The 15,461-nt window shown below is 45.4% G+C and overlaps 1 long non-coding RNA gene across 1 annotated transcript; it reads left to right on the top strand.

Moving 5' to 3' along the window:
* Positions 1-11,704: 11,704 nt before the first annotated feature.
* On the top strand, positions 11,705-13,469 carry LOC130142163 (uncharacterized). The gene is made up of 2 exons (XR_008819316.1): positions 11,705-12,095; positions 12,178-13,469. It is a non-coding gene; the product is annotated as an uncharacterized LOC130142163 (long non-coding RNA).
* Positions 13,470-15,461: the final 1,992 nt, after the last annotated feature.

The raw sequence follows: 15,461 nt of genomic DNA on the forward strand, positions 1-15,461 counted from the left end.
CTTAATATTGTGCACCTGTGAGCAAAAAAAAATAAATTGCTACCTAGCCGATGGTGAGAGTGCTCATGCTTCCTCTTCCATCACTGTGCAGGTGCCCCCTGTATCACACTGGGAAGCATGAAAGCCTCAGCAATCCAGCTGCTGTTGGATCCACTTAAAAAGCTTTTTGGGTAAGCTGATGTTTTATGCCCTCCAGCTTGGGGGTTTGGTCTATACTATTTCCATAAGTTAGTGGATTCTGACAAAACTGCCAGACAAAAGATGAATGCAGGAGACAGCAATCTGCAGGTGATCATGGCTGCATAATAGCCCTTCAGCTCTTCCTGGCCACCTATCCTGCCTACCTGGTTAGCTTGCTTTGATCTAATACCCTGCTCCCAGCATACATCAGGCCTTAGCATGCTCTGTTCTCATGATTTAACCCCAGCTGGCAACCAAGCACCACACAGCCACTTGCTCACTCCCCACCACCCAGAGTGTAGAGAGCTTCATGGCAAGTGCTGGAGGCTGCGATGCCTGTGAAGGACCTTGAAGGCTAAAGAAGAAAGAAAGTAAGATAAGGTTGGCTGAACACCTGGAAGAAAAACAGGATATGAAGCGAGGCTGGAGCGGATGTGAGATGCCATGTCTCAGTGGCTGGCTGAGAACATGAAACTCACAGCGATAAGAAAGAAGAGAGAAAAAAAATGCAAGAAGTTCAGTGTGTCTGTAGCTTAGTAATTAACCAATTATATGTAGCCAAGAAGTGTGTGAACAGTATTGATTAATCCAGGGGTCCTCAAACTTTTTAAACAGGGGGCCGGTTCACTGTCCCTCAGACACTGTCACAGGCCGGACTATAGTTTGGAAAAAAAATGAACTAATTCCTATGCACACTGCACATATTTTATTTGTAGTAGTGCAAAAAAACAGGAAAAAGAATGCAATTTTTAAAATGAAGAACAATTGTAATCAAAAAAAAGAAATAATATTTCAATGTGAACTATGGGCCTGCTTTTGGCTAATGAGATGGTCAATGTTAGGTTCCATATTTGTCACTGCCAGTCGTAGCAAGTGATGCAAGTGTTCACCAGTTAGTCTGGATCTGACTGGAGATTTCAGATGTTTCATTTGGGAAAAAGTCTGCTCACAGACATAGGTGCTGCCAAAGATGGTTGCACTTTTGAGTGCATAGTTCCTGAGATTATGATATGTCTCTGAGGGGAGAGATGCATAGAAATTAGTAAGGCTGCTTGATTTGAATGCATCTTTCAGCGAGTCACAAGTCTTTAGTTCGGCCAATTCCATTTGGTAAATCAGATCAACAGTTTCAATGTCAACAGAAAATGGGTTCCAGAAAAGCTGTATGTCCTGTTCATGGAGACGAAGCTCTTTAATTTGAAACTCCTTTTGCAACATTTCTAGTACATCCATACATGTTTTGTTTGGGAATGTAGCTGCTGGTTTTTCTGCAGACAGGTTTTGAGTTGTGGGGAGATGGCAGAAGTTTTCCTCCTTTACTTGGTTAATGAGCAGGTCTAATTTGACTTGAAATGCTTTCACATGTGAATACATATCACAGATGAGCTTCCCCTTTCCTTGAAGCTGGACACTGAAATTGTTGAGTAGCTCTGTTACATCTGTCAGAAACGCAAGGTGCCATTTCCATTCTGCATCTTTGAGCACTTTGTTTTTAGAAAGCACAAAATCATAAACCTGTGGAAGTAAGTCATAAAATTGTTTCAAAGCTCTCCCTCGACTCAGCCAACAGACTTCTGTGTGGTACAGAATATCTTCATAGGCAACATTTAGCTCAGACAGAAATTCCTGAAACTGTCTGTGGTTTAGTGCATGAGCTCTAATGAAGTTAACACAAGAAACCACAATTTTCATGACAGAGTCCAGCTTCAGTGATTTACAACACAGTGCTTGTTGGTGGATGATGCGGTGTATGGCTATTGGATGTGAATGGCTGTGTTTGTCCATCTCTTTGTTAATGCGTGCAACCATTCCTTTCATGGACCCCACCATGCTAGGAGCACCATCAGTTGTCACACTGAATAGTTTACCCCAGTCCAGCTCCAAATCATTCATAGTTTGGCAAACTTTCTCATAGATATCCTCTCCTGTAGTTGTTCCTTTGATGCTTTTCAGTGCAGCAAGCTCTTCTGTGACTTCGAAAGAATCATTTGTCCCACGAATGAAAATTAGAAGTTGTGCAGAATCACGAACATCATTGCTTTTGTCGAGTGCCAATGAGAAATAGCAAAGTTTTTTGAGGAGTATGCAACTGCAGATTCAAATTTTCCCCCATTTCTTCAATCCTTCGTGTAATTGTAGCTCCTGAAAGACTCACTGTACTAAATAAATGCGCCTTCTCTGGACACATCTCTTTGGCCACAGAAAGAAGGCATTCTTTAACAAATTCTCCCTCTGTGAATGCTCTGCCAGTGCGCGCTATGAACTTGGCAACTTGATAGCTTGCTCGAAGTGATGATATATTGAGCTGCTTTTGCTTCACAGAAGTATTTTGCTGAGTTGTCAATCCATGTTTCAATCTTAATATTTTATCTTTTCTCACTTGTCCAACCAAAGAATCATATTTATCTTTATGTTGAGGTTGGTAGTGTCGACACAAATTGTATTCCTTGAACACAGACACTGAATTCTGGCAATTCAGAAAAAACGCTCTTTCTTTGTACTCCGTGAAAAAATAATCAGAAGTCTACTTTTCTTGGAATACCCTGCACTCGGAGTCAATTTTTCTTTTTTTTGACATGATGGTGCGCGCGCTTCCCACTGGTGCTGGCTTGCTTGTCCTGCCTGGGAGCTGGAGGGAGGGAGGGAGAGACGGGGGAGCCGCCCCCCTCGCTGATGCCGCTGCCCCCCTCCTCAGCCCGGCCGAGCAGTCCGGACAGGGTGGCCAGAAGGGACTTTGCCGCGCCGGGGCTCTGGCGATTCGCCCGAGTTGGCTGGGCCTCGCAGTGCAGAGGCTGCCGACTGAGCTTGCCCGGCAGAGGAGATGCCCGCGCCTCTCGCCCGCCGCGCATCGCAGAGGAGGAGGAGGAGGACGACGACGACGGGGCGGCGGCGGCGCGGTTTGTAGCCGAGAGGCGCCCCCTGCGGGGGGCAGGTCGAGGACGAGGCTCTGGTTCCAGCCCGGTCCCGGCGGGTGCTTGGGGGCTGCGCAGGCCGGCGCGCGGTTGAAGTGGCAGGAGGTCATCTGCGGCTGCTTGGTTTCCCCCCCCAACCCCCGGCGGGGGGGTTCTGTAAATACCGGGGGCCGGATTGAGGACCCTGGGGGGCCGTATCCGGCCCGACAGCCGTAGTTTGAGGACCCTTGCCCTAAAGTAACGGGGTGGACATACCTACTTGTCATTGTTGATCAATTGTCAGGGTGGGCGGAAGCTTTCCCTACTCAGAAAAGTGACTGAAAAGCAGTTATTAAAGTTCTCTTAAAGGAAATTATTCCCAGATATGGAGTTCCAGAGGTAACTAATTCTGACATTTTTCTGCAGCTATATTAATACAAATTTATCATTCATTAGGAATTTGATCACAGTTACATACTCCCTATCATCCAGAATCCTCAGGACAGGTAGAGAGAATGAATAGAACTCTTAAAGATAAATTAGTCAAAGTTTGTAAACAGACTGTATTAAAATGGCCTGAAGCTTTAAATTTAGTTTTATGGGCTATAAGAAATACTCCCAGGCAGCCAATTGGAGTTTCTCCAGCAGAAATTCTTTTTGGAAGGATTATAACAGGACTGGCCCCAATACTGCGCCTTGGGGAACACCACTTGTGACCGTCTGCCTACTGTATTTAATTCCATTCACCACAACCCTTTGGGCCCAGCCATCCAGCCAGTTTTTTACCCAGTGAAAAATACACCTGTCCAAGCCATGAGCAGCCAGTTTCTCCAGGAGAATACTGTGGGAATTCCTGTCATTCTTCAGGCAGTTTTCAAACCGACTACCCTGATTAACTTAAAATCATCAGAAAATTATATTCTTCACTTCCTCTTCCAAACCATAGCTAGATGTATTGCAGAGCACATGTTCCACACAGATCCCTGAGGGACCCAGACGTTGCAGATACCAGAGCTTTGATGCATTGCAAAGCCTGGCATTTAACAAGGAGTACTCTAAGCACAGTAACCAAGGATGCTCTATCTCAGTGGGATATCCCATTGCAGCCTGATGCAAGAAGCTGTAGAGGTCTAATGCCTGTGCACTGCATCTGAACTTGTGCTGACACAGGGCTATTCACCTGTACCAGGAGGCCAGACTGTCCTCAAAACTTTGATACAGCTGGGGTTATTCTGTCAACAATGGATTAAGGTGTACAGGCACTTCCTCTTCTTCCTGCTTTCCCTTCAACATCTAATTACAGTCTCAAAAGAAACCTCCCAACCCTTCACCCCATCACAGTTATCTGCCCATAGGCTTTGCCAGACACAGTCTCAACGCTGTGTATATGTAGCACAACCATTACAGCACTAGGATGGCCACATTCCACAATACAGCGCTGAGATGAAATTAGCAGCACATCAAATTTGTGCTTACATACTGCCATCTGGATCAGCATCTTGCCCTGGCATGTGTGGAGGATCCTGGTGCAGTTTGAACCAGCCATCATGAAACCAGCCAACAAGAAGGTCTTCTTGTGAAGGACACTAATGAGTCGCCCAAGAGACACCACCACCATACTGCATATACAGTTTCTTAAGCAGAAAACTGAAGTCTCAAAGCAACTGAACTAGCAGAGAAGTTGAAAGCATCCTAAGGCAGTGTCATCCAACAACAACCTTTATAGCTTGTGCCAGAGAGATACTGGTGTCAGCAGAACATTTGTAACAATAGATCAAGAGCTGCCCACAGGGGAGACTGTTCAGACAGGAGCAGTCCTGAGGAAGGGACACACTCCCATCCCCAGCTCCACTGAGGACTCAGTCAGAAGTGCAGAGTCCAGGGCAAGGCTTAAGGGTTACAAAGATGCTCAGCAAATACCCACCCCAGGCACAACAGACATGAATTGTGGAAACCAACATTCCCAGTCCAGGCAAGCACACACAAGAACAGGAAGAGGGGAAGAAACTGTGGGCTTCAGATGAGCAGTAGCTATCACAAGCAAAACTCCAACCAGACTTCATGTTCCAGAATCAGAGGAACAGAGACCTATACCCAACAAATCTCAGAAAACACTCTGCTATGTGTCCAGGGCTTTGGTGAAGAACTGGAACTTAAGTGATCAGCAGAAGGCAGGTTGTGTGAGGCCAAGCAGAATTGGGGTAACCAGCCTCCCTGAACATCTGGGAGAGATACAGCAAGCAGAAAAACTCCTCTCAGCCAAGTTTACCCTGAAGCACTCCAAGTTGAGCTGGCAAACAAGCAGAATCTGATGCCTGGCCCAGCTTCAGCAGAGCTAACCATAGGAAAGAGCATCAGGCAGCTACAGCTACACACAATATCTTAATTTAATTTATTCCCAGAGCAAAAAGGTACCCTTGCCACACAGCAGCTTGATGGTGTGGGGAAGGGTGAAGGAGGCATTTCATCTATTCCTCATTTGTTTCATGAAAAGTATTACCTGCAATCCGAGCAGACAGACAGAAAGGAGGTTTCAGTGAACCATAACCCCTATATAATATCCCAGTCTGGGATATTACATTTTCCAGCTCACATAAAAAGAGAGCAATCAAGGCAGCTACTGACTCCCTGAGTCATCTTGGTCTGCATACCTCAGGCCCCAGCTCCCTGCTGAACAAGAAGATACTGATCCTCCCTGCTTCTCAAGGGGAGGGGGAATGCAACAAGGCTGAAAAGATCCCAGGATCTGTCATAAATCTCAAAGTTAAGGGAGACAAATGAGGTTGTTCATCATGTATAAAAGCCAGGTTCCTTTTATTAAGTGCCTAATACAGATGTGAAAGCAGGATGTAGTCAGTAATAAAAACTTTGGCCTTCCCTTGAGACATAACTCTCAGATCAGATGGTGCTTTGTAGGGTGATGCATGAGGCTGGCCACTGGAGGTAGCACCTATAGGTCTGGGAATAACCACTCTCAGTGCAAACAAAAAATTCAACAGCACAGCCCTCACTGGAGCACAGACAGCTACCCCCAAAGCCAGACACAATGCTTCCAGAGAACCTACGAAAAACCAGTGGTAGAAACATATGTTTTCCTAATTCAGAGGAAGCCAGGTCCAGCTCTGATTTCCTGCAACATCTCTTGGTGTTGGGAGTGGGGTGCTAGAAAAGGCCAGATCCATTTATAGCTGATGAGTCTGGCACAGGTATCAGCAGAAAGGCCAGGAGCTGACAGCTCAGTACAGACAACCACACAGCACAAGAGGCAGGCTGGGGAAAGAGACAGGGGGTATGAAAAACACTTCCCTTCAAGCTGGGAATGACGGGAGAGAGGTTTTTCCTTCATAACTGCAGCTACGGCCAGAAGTACTCACAGGTCAAGCCCAAGCTGTAGGGCTCTGTGTCCTTCTGAGCTCTGCACCAAGTCCACCCCTTCTGCAATTGTCATGATTTAACCCCAGCCAGTGACTAAGCACCATGCAGCTGCTCACTCACTCCCCCCACAGTGGAGCGGGGGAGAGGATCAGAAGAGTAAAAGTGAGAAAACTTGTGGGTTGAGATAAAGACAATTTAATAGGTAAAGCAAAAGCCACACATGGATGCAAAGCAAAGTGAAGAATTCATTCACTACTTCCCATGGGCAGGCAGGTGTTCAGCCATCCCCAGGAAAGCAGGGCTCCGTCATGGGTAACAGTTACTTGGGAAGACAAATGCCATAATGCCAGGTGTCCCCCCTTCCTTCTTCTTCCCCCAGTTTATATACTCAGCATGATATCATATGGTATGGAATACCTCTTTGGCTAGTTCAAGTCAGCTGTCCTAGCTATATCTCCTCCCAAATTCTTGTGCCCTTCCAGCCCTCTCACTGGCAGGACCCAAGAAACCTAAAAGTCCTTGATTTAGTATAAACATCACCCAGCAACAAACAAAAACATCAGTGTGCTATCAACACTGTTCTCACATCATAGCCAAAACACAGCACTGTACTAACTACTAAGAGGAAAATTAACTCTATCCCAGCTGAAACCAGTGACATACGGAATTAGACTCTATAACTCGAAAGTTATAAAGTAGGTATGTTTATTGCGTGCAGATGCACGGGGGATCGCTCCTCCACAAGCGTGCATGCCCGAAGTGACGAACCATCTCACATTTATACAATAAAACAAATGAATATTCAATTAACGCCTATACATATTCGTTACCTAAACCCGCTTACTATATGGAGAAATAGTGTGAAATGGGGACAATGGACATCGATTGTGATTGTATATGTCTGCCCAGGAATGTGGGTATGGTGACTAGTCATGGGTGCGATGTCTGGTCACATAGGCACACAGCTTTGAGGAGACCTCTACAGTTTTGAGGAGACGCCTGCCCTTCTTCCTCTAACAAAGGGGCTATGTAACAAAGAATAAGAAAAGGATGAGAGATATTCCAATGCTATCTAGAGGGAGGGAGTGCTAAGTCTCCTTGCTGGAGAAGATCGGATGGTCACAAGAACATGAATCACCTACAAACCTGCAAGACCACCACATTGCAGGCAAAGGACTGATAAGCTAATTAACATATGAGGTGAGAGTAAGCGGGTTTAGGTAACGAATATGTATAGGCTTTAATTGAATATTCATTTGTTTTATTGTATAAATGTGAGATGGTTCGTCACTTCGGGCATGCACGCTTGTGGAGGAGCGATCCCCCATGCATCTGCGCGCAATAAACATACCTACTTTATAACTTTCGAGTTATAGAGTCTAATTCCGTACGTCATTATCAGGCATAAAACAGTGAGAGATGAGAAATATTTATTTAGCTAACAAAATTTAGCTAATGATTGTGCATATTCATAGTAAAGTTCAGAAAAATAACCAATAAAGCTGCATTAGGGATTGCAGAGATGATGAGGCCATAAGAAAAGCAAATGCAGCCTAGACAAGGCAATGAAATAACATACTTTTGTACAGGCACTAACAACAAAAAATTCTGGTCACCTGCATTTAAAAATAAACTTGAACAGGCACAGTAAAGGCTTGAAGGAAACAGAAAACCTATCAAACAAGAAGAAACTTAAAAGCCTGGCTTTTTTAGCCTAGCTAAATGTAGGCTGAGAGCAGATAGTATTGCTCTCAATATATCAGAGGAGACACAAAAAACTGCTGAAGCAAAAGGAAAATGCTGGCAAGGATATAAGAGAATAAATGCACTGTGAACACATTTAGGTTGAAAATTAGAGGGGAAAAAATATCAATCATCAGAACAGGAAGCTTTTCAAATGGCACAGCTGGTTTTAGGATGAAGTTTTATCAGTGGCCTGACAGGGTTATAGGATACAGTGCCTCTGCCCAAAGGTCCTAAATCCAAGAGGTCCCTTATGCTCCTGTTTTTGTTCCCAGCTTGTAATTAGCATGGGTCATTTTTCAGACAGTTCCTTTCTTACAACAGACCTTGTTGAGGATCACTCCAGTTGGAGAACCTAGGGCAAGCATGTGGTGCTTCTTTGCCCTCCCGATCCATAAGAGCTGCTCATGACTTTTGTTATAAATTGAGACCACAACGGATCATAATCCAATTAAAATTTTATTAATTATAGCAAGTAGAATATGAGCAAAAACAGCGCTGGACGGCAGGGGAGTCTGCGCTCCACCAACTGCCGTACTGAGCAGTTCAAACAGTCCCTTTTTATACATCTTTACTTCCGTGTTCATGAGGTAGTGGAGGCATGCTTCAGTTGTTGTTAGGGGGTCGTTTTCTGCCTCCTGGTGGTCGTTGAGGCCGAAGTAAGAAGTCTTCCTCCTTTGTCCCATAGTTGACCCCTCACTCATATGTCCTTATATGGGGTTGTTTGTCCTGCTTCTGTCGGTTCCTGGATATCTGGTGGTTATCTTATCTTGCACAAGCGGTATCTGGTTTAGTTTGTGTAAGCGATTGCGGTTATCTTATCTTACACAGGCGGTGTCTGGTGGCTGTTTGCATAAGCGATTTCATATCTTTTGTTGCCTAACCTTTACATTGGATTTAACATAAATCTTAATAAACAATACCCTAGTCCATAGCTTCTCACAACTTTCAAGCTGCAGGTCAGCGGAAGACAGTTGTGTGGATGCACACCAATAAAGTGAGAGCCACTGGGCAGCCTAGCAGGAATGCAAGTGCTGCAGTTAGCCATTTAAAACACCTTCAAGGTGCCTCTGCCCCAAAGCACCTCAAGGTGCCCCTCACTATTAGTGGCAGAAGTTGCTACATGTCACCCTGTTGGATTCAGCCCTCCTCTGCTGCAGTATAAGAGAAATAACCATATCATCACCAGTTATCATCAAAGCATTATCATTTCTGATCCTGAAACTGCTGCCGGTGACTATTTAGGTGCTACAGCAGAACACACTGTTCAGACCATGAACCTCTATATTATCAAACCATAAACTTCTGCCTTATGGAAAAATGAGTGTCGTGGTTTAACCCTGGCCAGCAACCAAGCACCACGCAGCTGCTTGCTCACTCCCCCCCACAAAGAGAGATGATAAGGAAGATCGGAAAGGAATGTAAAACTCAAGGGTTGAGGTAAGAACAATTTAATAGGTAAAGCAAAAGCTGCGCATGCAAGCAAAGCAAAGCAAGGAATTCATTCAGCACTTCCCATGGGCAGGCAGGTGTTCAGCCATCCCCAGGAAAGCAGGGCTCCATTATGTGTAACAGTTACTCAGGAAGACAAATGCCATAATGCCAGGTGTGTCCCACTTCGTTCTTCTTCCCCCAGTTTATATACTCAGCATGATATCATATGGTATGGAATACCTCTTTGGCTAGTTCAAGTCTTCTGTCCTAGCTATATCTCCTCCCAATTTCCTGTGCCCCTCCAGCCCTCTCGCTGGCAGGGCCCAAGAAACTGAAAAGTCCTCGAATCAGTATAAACATCACCCAGCAAAAACTAAAAACATCAGTGCATTATCAACACTGTTCTCACACCGAATCCAAAACACAGCACTGGACCAGCTACTAAGAAGAAAATTAACTCTATCCCAGCTGAAACCAGGACAGAGAGAAAGAAAAAAAATATCAGGGATTAATTTTTGATATATCTATCAAATACAAGAACTTCATAAAAGACTAACTTATCATCCTCAAACATTGCCCAACAGATCACACGAGATCTGACCCCGCAGGACCGAGCAGAGCACCGTGCACACACGCGCCAGAAATGCAAACACCCTCAGGCAGCTGCCAGCACCACCAAGGGCCCCACAGGGCTGCCCGCTCCAGCCACAAACAAGCCACACACAGACGGCGGCAGCGGCCGCCGCCACCCCTTACCGGCGGGGCGGGACACTTGGCGCTGCCCGACACCCCACCCCACCCCCTGCCGGGACCGCCCGGAAGTCGGTGTCCTCAATCCCCGCAGAGCAGGGCAATGCTGGGGCCGCAGGGGGCTCGAGGTGGGAGAGCTGCGGATGGCAGAGAATGGGGCAGAAGCCCGGTCCCATGAGACCTTGTTTACAAGGCTGTATAGCAGCTTGGAGAAAATATTACTACAAAGTGCAATCAAGTCTGGCATGTACTGCTACACTTGGCTGCTGACACCAGAAGCTTGGACAAATGTACAGGATTAAATAGCTGATGAGAACACCGAGAGCTCCCTTACAGGATGTTTAATGTTTCCTCTAAAACATCCCTTACAGGATCCAAAAGAAGTTCAGGAATTCAAGCTCCATCACATAACAACCATCTGCTAGGCTTTTTCTAGGGGTTTGCTGTTCAGAGTTGTCCACTGCAGCTTCCTTAATTTTCGGATTGTTTCCCAAATCAGGATACTGTATTAAAAGCACTATCACCTCAGATCCATCCTCCCACAGACCGTCCTCTCACTTTAGAGATCCAAGCACAACATACACATGAGCTTATAAACTCCTTTGATCAGTTAGCAGAGTGGCAATTAATCAGTCATCCCAATATTCTCCTCTTACTAAAAAAAAATAATTTACAAAATCAGGAGTGATGTAGGACAGACATCACTGACAGCTAATATGTTTCAAATGCTGATCTTGTCAAACCACTGAAATATTTGTATATGGATCATGTTCACCAACAGATCTATTACCCCCTGCATGTCCTATGCAGCATTTGCAAGTCCCTTTTGTTAAAGAAAATGTATTTCGAATTAAGAAATTTAAAGTGCTGAAGCTGCTAAATGGCAGAACCAAGCCTCAGCCCTTGTATAGCCCTAATCCAAGGCTGGTTTAAAACTTAGTCAAGTTAATCAGTAGGAGAAGAGAGAAATAATAGATGATTAATTTGTATACACAGGTGTTCTCAGAAATGCAGGTGTTTTTAGAAAAAATCAGTATATGTGAATAGGAATTGCTTGTTCAAAGACTAAGTGTGCTTGAAGGACTGTGTGAGTTAAAGCAGGCAGAAAGAAAATCATGATCCAAGGAGGACCTTGGAACTGAGGAAGAGACTGGAACCTAACAGATGAATCAATAGGGACGGGGTCAGGTGATGGATTCACAGAACTGACAAGACCAAAGGAAACTTGCAGGAGCGGTCTGGAAACTAGGACCACGGGTGGCAATCAGTTAGCTGAGGGGAATGTACTCGAGCTTGTCTAGACAACAATTAACATGATGAGGCATGTTTACAGAGCACAGGGGAGTGGGAGACGGATGGCGCCAAGGATGGTGCCAAGTAAAGGTAACACCTTGCTGTTAATTGCTGGTAGTTAACCACCAATCAGGGATTGCCTAGTATGCAATGCTTAGCTTCAAGAACCAATCTGTTTAAAACGCGCAGCTTCTGAAAGTGTATAAAAACGCGTGCTTCTGTACAATAAATTGACATTTGCTTGCATCAAGCTGCGTCCCGTCTCTTCATTCGCCACAAATTGGTGACCCTGACGTGATGCGTTTAAGGATCTAACGTGAAGGGCTCTCGAATCGCCTATCTGAGCGACATGCAGCGAATCCCACAGAACTTTGAATGATCTGCTGAAAGGAAGCAGGAGCTGGCCAGAAATCCCTCCGGAGTTGAGAGGTGAGCTGTGGGAAATCCATAATTGGGAATGAGGTTTCGTCCCCAGAAAGAGACGTATATGGACTCATGAAGGGTCTTCTAGTCAGATCCGGGAGTCCGTGCCTCAGTCTCCTCAAATGGTGACCCCTATGGTGGTTTTCCGAAGCCTTGGAAGAATAAGGACGGAAAAAAGACAGCTCGTGGAAGAGGGCCTCGTTCCGGAGGAGACGTCTTGGCTGAACGATCGTCTTGCTGTCTGGACCAGGCGGACTACCTAAACCCCGAGGATAACACCTGTATTCATCGAGACAGGTGAGCAGCCAAGAAACTTTAGAGACTTTGAAAGAATGAAAGTGTGTACATACAGCAGCCAATTGTATGATGCTGCCGCGGAGGGGAACTCCGTGTCGGGAATGCATTTAACATCTTGGTGGCAAATTCTGACTACTCTTTGCCAAGTGTGGACTAATTCTACTAATGGTGCTAAACCAGAGGAAGCTGTAAATTCCACCGACAGCGCGACTCTTCTCAAGACACCGTCAGCGATGGCGATTCTGTCCACACCTCCTCTGCCCCCAAAGCTTCTGTCACTGATTGCAGCGACCCTCACAACACAGGAGCAAGCACGGGAACAGGACAGCTCGGACAATGATTCCATTGACACTGATAAACCTTTTGATCCAGGTCCTATAGATCTGGAAAAGGAGCTAGACCTTTTCCCCACCCCCTCGTCTCTCCTGATGCATTGATTGTGTTTTTGGGGAGGGTGAAAGGGGGTCTGAGGGATTGGTGGCAGGAATGCAAGTGGGAAACACTTAAGTGATGGGTTTTGGGAGTCACTAGGGCATGTTCAGTATTTTGTCAGACAAATCAACCTGCAGAGTGGCAGCCTGTGCAATACGAGGCTGTTAAAGGGTTAAGCAAAGCAGTGCGGGAAGGGAGGATTCATAATACATTTGCTATGTCCCTTCTTGAAGTGATGGCAGAGCCTTATACACTCACACTGCATGATTGGAAGTTACTGCTTTGTATGGTACTAACTGATACAGTATATGATGTGGTTATCTGATTTTTGTGAGCTATGTGTAGTGGCCTTGACTGAAAACCTTAATCGGGGAATTGCCGTTAACTATGAGCAGTTAGCTGGAGAAATTAACTGTGCCGATTCTGTGATTCAGGCAAGGTATCCCAGGGACAACTGTTTGCAAATGAATGAGATGGCTATTAAGGCAGTCAGGATGTGGGAGTCTTGCCACAGTCTTGCAGGGTCCTAGAGAGTCACTAACTTTAATACTAACTTGATTGATTGGCTTCAGAATATTTTGCAACAAGTCGAACATCAGGAAGCTCAAGGGTTGCTTTTAAAACAACTAGCTGTGATAATGCCAATGAAAATTGTAAATGGGCAACTTTCACAATCGCAACCCCAACATGTGTCAAATGATTGTAACGCAGAACTCACAGCAGACTGTAATTCTCAGGCTGAGTTCTGGAATGCAGCATAACACATTTTTGCTTCTCTAATCTCTTCTGTAAGAATAGTACACGCTCTTAACTTGCTTAGTAAATTAGGCTGCTAGCTTGCTAAACAAAGTAATACTACAAATACTTTTTTTTTTCTGGCTTATTAACAGATGTTGATTCTGTCCATCATATGTTGCTACAGAACCAAGTTGCTATTGATTTTTATTATTAGCACAGGGACACAAGTGTGAAGACTTTGATAGGATGTGTTACGTGTAAGAAACTATGGACTAGGGTATTGTTTATTAAGATTTATGTTAAGCCCAATGTAAAGGTTAGGCAACAAAAGATATGAAATCGCTTATGCAAACAGCCACTAGACACCGCTTGTGTAAGATAGGATAACCGCAATCGCTTACACAAACTAAACCAGATACCGCTTGTGCAAGATAAGATAACCGCCAGATGTCCAGGAACGGACAGAAACAGGACAAACAACCCCATATAAGGACATATGAGTGAGGGGTCAACTATGGGACAAAGGAGGAAGACTTCTTACTTCGGCCTCAACGACCACCAGGAGGCAGAAAACGACCCCCTAACAACAACTGAAGCATGCGCAGAGTACCTCCACTACTTCATGAACACGGAAGTAAAGATGTATAAAAAGGGACTGTTTGAACTGCTCAGTACGGCAGTTGGTGGAGCGCAGACTCCCCTGCCGTCCAGCGCTGTTTTTGCTCATATTCTACTTGCTATAATTAATAAAATTTTAATTGGATTATGATCTGTTGTGGTCTCAATTTATAACAATTTCTGGTGCCGTGACTCGGATAAGGAACGGTGGGCTTTGGTCCTCCAGGGAGGCGCCCCGCGACATTTCGCGGCCCCGCGACCAACAGCTTACTCCAACCTTACCGATGAACCTAAATTCTAGGATATTGAGCAAAAAAAGGACCAGTAAAATCCCATAAAATTCTGTGCACGGGAGTCCGGACGAAGACGCAGGACGCGTAAGTATATTGCGAATTTGTTCGCGGGTTTGCCGTTCGGGCGGGATTGGGTTTCCTGGAATATAACGAGTGAGAGGTTCGATATACTGAACCAAGCGAGTGTGGACTCTTAAGTACTGCGTCTCCCATCTCCCGCGAGGGACTGGGCCAGGAACAAGGGGAGCGAGTGAGTGTATGTTTGTGGATATTCCAGAAGATGGGGGCGAAGGGCCGCAAGCCTTCGACTCCCATGGGAAGGGTACCCACTGTACCTAAGAATACCCCTCTGGCATATATCTTAGACAGTTGGAGATATTTCCCTGGAACTCTAGGGAAAGATAAGCAGAAGATGATAGAATATTGTACTAAGATATGGGGAGGGAAGAAGATTTCTAAAAATGTCTTTTGGCCAGTCTATGGGTCAGAAGAAGATTGGGTAAGACAGCAATTAAACCTCTGGGTTAATAATAAAAAAACCCCTTAACCCGGAGGAGAGTCAATATGCGGAAGTGTGGCTAGAAAGACCGGGAGCTAGACTTTACCCGCTGAATGAAATAAAAATTAAACAAAGAAAAAAGAAGGAAGAGTTAGACGAAACCCTTCTAACCCCCCCTCCTTACATTCCTCCTCCTGCTCCCGCAGCCCCTCCAGAGGTCCCCAGAGCGCCCACTCCCCCACCAGAGTCGGAACAAGGGTCTCCCCCTCCTCCTAGACGCGTAACTAGAAGTCAAAAAGGGGCAGCTCAGATGTACCCCCTAAGGGAAATACCCATGGGGGGACCTCAACCTGTGATCGGATATATTTCTGTACCCCTAAACTCAGCTGACCTACGAGATTTTAAAAGAACCGAGATGGGAAACTTAATTGAGGACCCACTCGGAGTGGCAGAAAGATTAAATCAATTTTTGGGACCAAACCTTTATACTTGGGA

The sequence above is a fragment of the Falco biarmicus genome, chromosome W (assembly GCF_023638135.1).
Source record: "Falco biarmicus isolate bFalBia1 chromosome W, bFalBia1.pri, whole genome shotgun sequence".
NCBI lineage: Eukaryota > Metazoa > Chordata > Aves > Falconiformes > Falconidae > Falco > Falco biarmicus.